We start from the raw sequence: 6311 nt of genomic DNA, 5'->3' as shown, positions 1-6311 counted from the left end.
CAGGGGTACAGGTATGTATAGACAGGGGTACAGGTACAGACAGGGGTACAGGTACTTATAGACAAGGGTACAGGTACTTGGGGTACAGAAAAAATTCTTACTCGAGCAGATTTGCTGAACGCCTCCAGTGTATGTGAACAACAGCGAGAGTATGTATTGGGTGAGGTACTCCCCTGTGCATGTTGATGAAGATTTGCCTGATAATGTCACGCAGATGTCTATGTAGTACACCAAGCATGGTCACTTTGATGTCGTTCTCTCCACTGTTAATCCACAGTAATTAGTTTGAACATTTCTAAGTGCAGGTCATTGTGTGCCCTGAGGCTGGATGACGACAATATTACCCTGCGCTCATAATATTTGACAAGCGAAAAGCAGGGTTAAATGATTGGTCGCGTACATACGTATGTCATACGTCGTACGTGTCTACATTTTGCTTAGAGCATACATCGAAAAGGGTTCAGCGGAGGAAACTGAAACCTTACGACATGTTATATGACCATGTGATATAGTGGTCACTCTTTTGAGGTCAACATAGGCCAAAAGGTCAACACAGGCCAAGTTTCTAAAATTGTCAATTTTCATCCGATTGACTTTAAATGTGAAGAGAATTTGCATATCTGGTCAATTAATTCAACCAGATATTATTTTTGAAGTCAACATAGACTAAAAGGTCAACATTTGCTGGAATTTCTAAAATTGTCAATATTCATCTGATTGTCTTAAAATTTGAACAGAATTTTCATATCTTCTCACTGAATTCAACCACCAATTATTTTTGAGGTCAACATCGGCCATATTTCTAAAATTGTCATTTTTCATCTGATTGTCTTAAAATTTGAAGATAATTTGCATATCTGGTCAATTAATTCAACCACCTATTATTTTTGAGGTCAACATAGACTAAAAGATCAACATACTCTGGAATTTCTAAAATTGTCAATTTTCATCTGATTGACTTGAGATTTGAACAGGATTTTCAGATCAGCTCACTTAATTCAACTACCAATTATTTTTGAGGTGAACATAGGCCAAAAAATCAACATAAGCCGAATTTCTGAAATCCTCAATTTTCATCCAATTGACTTGAAATTTGAACAGGATTTTCGTTAAAATGACCATCATGTGTCACCCGGTCTGGCAGCCATATTGGATCTAAAAGCCATTGGATTATGTGAATACTATCTAGTTCTTTGAGAAATGAGCAATAAGAAAGAGCTGCAAGATACAATCATGGAAGACATATTTCAATATTTGAAATTGCTGACTAAGATGTCTTGGCACTTTTGCTCCATGATTGGGTATCTTCTCCATCCCATACCATTTCAACATTATAAAAAAAAAATAACAGAAACAAGTGAATAAAAAAAGCAATGTGGGGATGATAAACCACAATCTGAAAAAGGTTTTAAACAACATCATCCCTATCTTGTTTAAAACCCTTTTTAGAATGTAGTTTATCATCCCTACATTGCTTTTTTTATTTAGCATAAATATTTTGATTGACTTGTTTAACTGTTGTTCTGCAACTAATCACAGTTTTGTGGTCTCCTCTCATTGAGATACCTCAGTCAATTGTAAGGATGTAGGCAATTTTAAATCATTTGAACGGTGATATATACTGTAGCTTTAAAACGTGTTTTACCATGGATGTTTGAATTGGACCTTCGAGACTAGACTCCACTTCCAAAATAGACACCAAAACCAGACGATGATGAATCATACTCTACCAAGCAAATCCAACTTTGATACACACTAATTATTTCAGACTTACATGACCTTTGTGAAAGTACATATTGGACTATGCCTCTCATTTTGGGTGATGAAGTCCTGCCTTGAACTTCTTGAAACAACGAGGCCTACCCAAAAGTGTAGTGCATCAACGCCATCTCCCGGCAAGAGGCCAGGGCATAAGTCTACTACTCTCCTATTACATACAGATCGATGGCCTCCCTTTTTGTGATGGTTTCATGTGATCTCTCACACCGCAGCAATCTCTGACATTGTTAATTTCCAAATACAAGTTCACATTAATTCATCAAATAATTCACTGCTTATGCAATCTCTGAACCTAAATCCAAGCTCGCATTCTGATTTTCTCCCCTTCTTTCTTTAGCATTTATATAAGCCAATTCATCAACCACCAGCATACATCAAACCAATTTCTCTCCTCCACTCCCTCATGATAATAATTCACCACCTTTTCAAAATGATCTCGCTTCGCTAACCTTGTTGTGTCTGCCTATAAACCCATTGTATTAATGTGTTCCTCAATATATTTGCACCCTGTTCATTCCATGTGTTCCTGTTTCTAATTATTTGTTTGGTGATGATAATTTTCTACCCTGTTTTTCTTGTATTGTATTAAAATATCAAAAAAAAACCGAATTGGAATTAATGACCAAAACACAATTGGAATTGAGGAGCAAAACCTATTTGGATTGAGGACCAAAACCTTATTGGAATTTAAGACCAAAGCCTAATTGGAATTGAGGACCAAAACGTAATTGGATTGATGACCAAAACCTAATTGGATTGAGGACCAAAACCTAATTGGATTGATGAACAAAACCTATTTGGAATTAAGGACCAAAACATAATTGGAATTTAAGACCAAAACCGAAATTGATTGAGAGACCAAAACCTAAATGGTATGATGATGAAAACCTAAATGGAATTTCAGACTAAAACCGAAATGGATTGAGGACCAAAACCTATTTGGAATTAAAAACTGAAGCCAAAACGGATTGAGAACCAAAACCTATTTGGAATTTAGGACCAAAACCTGAATACTTTGATGACGAAAACCTAAATGGAATTTTGGACCAAAACCTAAATGGATTGATGACCAATACCTAATTGGAAGTTAGGACCAAAACCTAATTGTATTGAGGACCAAAACCTAATTGGATTGAGAACCAAAACCTATTTTGATTTTTTTTTAACAAAAGCTGATTGTATTAAGGACCATAACCTAATTGGAACTTAGGACGTAAACTGAATTGGAATTTTGGACCAAAACCTAATTGGATTGAGGACCAAAACCTCATTGGAATTTCAGACCAAAACCTCATTGGATTGAGGATCAAAACTGAATTGGATTGAGGATCAAAACCTAATTGGATAAAGGACCAAAACCTAATTGGATTTAGGACCAAAACCTAATTGTATTGAGGACCAAAACCTAATTGGATTGAGAACCAAAACCTAATTTGATTTTTTTTAACAAAAGCTGATTGGATTAAAGACCAAAACCTAATTGGAACTTAGGACCAAAACTGAATTGGAATTTTGGACCAAAACCTAATTGGATTGAGGATCAAAACCAAATTGGATTGAGGATCAAAACATAATTGCATAAAGGACCAAAACCTAATTGGATTGAGGATCAAAACCTAATTGGATAAAGGACCAAAACCTAATTGGATAAAGGACCAAAACCTCATTGGAATTTCAGACCAAAACCTAATTGGATTGAGGACCAAAACCTAATTGGATTGAGGGCCAAAACCTAATTGGAATTTTGGACCAAAACCTAATTGGAATGATGATCCAAAGCTAAACGAGGAATTAATAAACTCCAAGTAAATTTCTATGAAATTGCACTTTTGGCATTTTTTTTCAAGAGATCATTTTTGACACTAGTTTTTGACATGATGGTCCAATTTTCAATAACAAATAAAATATTTAGGTGCTTTTGAGTTTATATTTGGTGTTAAAATGAAGCTGAGCAATTCTTCTCCTTTTTTTTCATTTCACAATAATGACACTTCACATGATGGCAAATACATAAATCGATTTCACCATACACTTGTAAATCCTGATGTAGAATGTTAGCCATTCACACGCATACCATGACGGATCACATAATCTGGATGATCTTATAATTGAAAATGATATTTTGAGCTGCTGTGAGCTTGCTGAAGGCCCATAAATAATTTGTTGTAAAATATTACTTTTTTTTCCTCTGTTGTGTAAAATTGCTGTCTCCTGAATTAATTTGCTTTCCTCTTGAAGCCGGCAGTCATCCCAACCATTCTGGAATTTACTTGCTTCTTTAACTCTCAACTCTTATCCTATCCATGGCCCTATAAAATACCAAAACCATGCAAGATTGATAGTTAGTTATATTAAGTTGTCGTGTTGCTCGATGTGACATCAGCTTATGCTGGATACTCCATGGCACATCGAGGTTACCTGCCATTCTCCAAGGTCCTCCTTTGCTGGGTTCAAAGCTTTCACATGTATGGTCTACGCATTCCCAGTACATTGAGAGCAGACTCGAGATGAAGACTCCTATGGCCTTGCTGTGTTTAATCACTCAATCCATTGTCTCAGTTACTTCCAAAATGTTGCACTTGATGACAATGATGCCATTTTTAAAAGTGAACCCAGGTATTACAAAAAGGAGTAACATAGATGTGCCTGACTAACAGGGCAGAAAGGTTGATACTTCAGAATGCACTCTAATATAAGTGATTCTATGTTGTGATCAGTCATACACAAAACTCATGTCGCATCACAGGGGCCGTTGCCACAGACCGCTCTGAGCCAGAGGGCTAAGACCTCAGCGAATGCTGAAACAATGCTAGAAGCTACTGTGTTCTTACTATTACTGCATTCAATTATCAATTCACAATCTCCCAAGGTTCGTTGAAACAAAACCAAAATTGGCAGTGTCCACGAGTGAAAGGCAAAAGGCGGCAAAACGTTTCTTACAATTGAAATAGTTTATTTCAAAAGAATACGGGGGTGGGCGGGGGGGGGTCAAGGGAGACAGGCCACACCAGATAAATGTCGAACAGATCAAGTGGTTGACACATAAATAGAGGATGATGGGACACGCAATTTTATATAGAGGAGAAATACGGCCAAACCCAAACTAATGGCTTCAAATTGCGGACTCTCACGATAAAGGAAGGGGCAGGTGAGGACTTGTGACAGGCACAAGATGGTCTCTTGGCTCACTGTGATGGTGGCTTGAGCAGGCTCAGATCGTGCAGGATGGAAGGTAGCAATGAGGGGTACTGAGGAGCGATGATGGTGGATGCAGCATCCACATCTCTCCAAAAGCTCCTTCCCATTGTCACAATGAAGCAGAGGGAGGTGATGTTAACTCCTTCAAAGTAAAAGCTCAACTGCCGTGCGCATGTGTGGACATGGCCCTTTTCACCTCCAGGACCACCATCCTGCACAGCGGGGCCCCTCATTGACCACCTGTTTCCAGTGGGCGGCGCTACCTTCTTGGCTGTCCTGCCCCTCTCCAGAGATCCACAGCCAACTTTACCATGATGGTTTCTGGTCTCCCAGTCAAATGTCCCATTTAACATCCCACTCATTATAAACACGAAGCACTTTTCAAGTTTCTTTGTGCTTTTGATGTGAAATGTCACAAGTCCTCCATCTGGCCTCAATATGGGAGGTGTTGTTGTTAAATAATGCAGGAGAATTGGTGGACAATGAGAATGAGATAACAGACTTATTACCTCCACCACTGGAGGTGGGCGGAGGTTATGTTTTCACCCGTGTTTATTACTTGGCAAAAATATTTTTTTTTGCTAAGTGTGTTAGTCTGTCGCGTTTGTCTATCTGTCTGTCTGTCACACCATTTTTGGCCACAGTTTTCGAGCAATTCTTCTGATTTTTTTGTGTATGAAGGTGACTGGCCAAGGACAGCAACGCCTAATTTTGGTGAAGATCCGAATCCGGATCCGGTTCTGAGAATTTTTTAAGTGATTCTTCACCATTGAGAGATAAGGCCAAAAATGATATGTAGCACAATATCTCAAAAAGTTATCGATGGATTCAGACGAAACTTAGTGGACAGGTAGGGTGTGTGATGAGGACGAATTGATTCGATTTTGGTGAAGATCTGAATCCAGATCCGGATTTGGATCCGATAATTTTTCACGTTATTCTTCACCATTGAGAGATAGGGCCAAAAACGTTATTCCATGATAGTTCAGAAAGTTGGGGATGGATTTGGATGAAACTTGGGGGACATGTTTGGCTGTATGACAATGACTAATTGATTTGATTTTGGTGAAGATCCGAATCCGGATCCGAGACTTTTTCAAGTGATTCTTGTCGGAGGTGAATGATATGTGCACACCTTCAGAATGTCCTTCCCTTTGGTGTACGTATGTTGTTCGTGGCGCTGGACTCAGCATGTCCTCTAAAGACTACAATCCAAGCTTTGAGCTTCACAAGTCTGGACGAACGTACAGGGCAGCTACCACTCAAATAGGATATTTGTCAGTTGGTGTCTGCGACTTCTGATTGGCGTTACAATGAGCAGCATAACTTTTTTA

Source organism: Eptatretus burgeri, chromosome 1 (genome assembly GCF_056783735.1).
Source record: "Eptatretus burgeri isolate ZD-2024b chromosome 1, Ebu_testis_v1, whole genome shotgun sequence".
Lineage (NCBI taxonomy): Eukaryota > Metazoa > Chordata > Myxini > Myxiniformes > Myxinidae > Eptatretus > Eptatretus burgeri.
The sequence above is the reverse complement of the archived record's forward strand: the minus strand, read 5'-3'. Positions refer to the sequence as shown.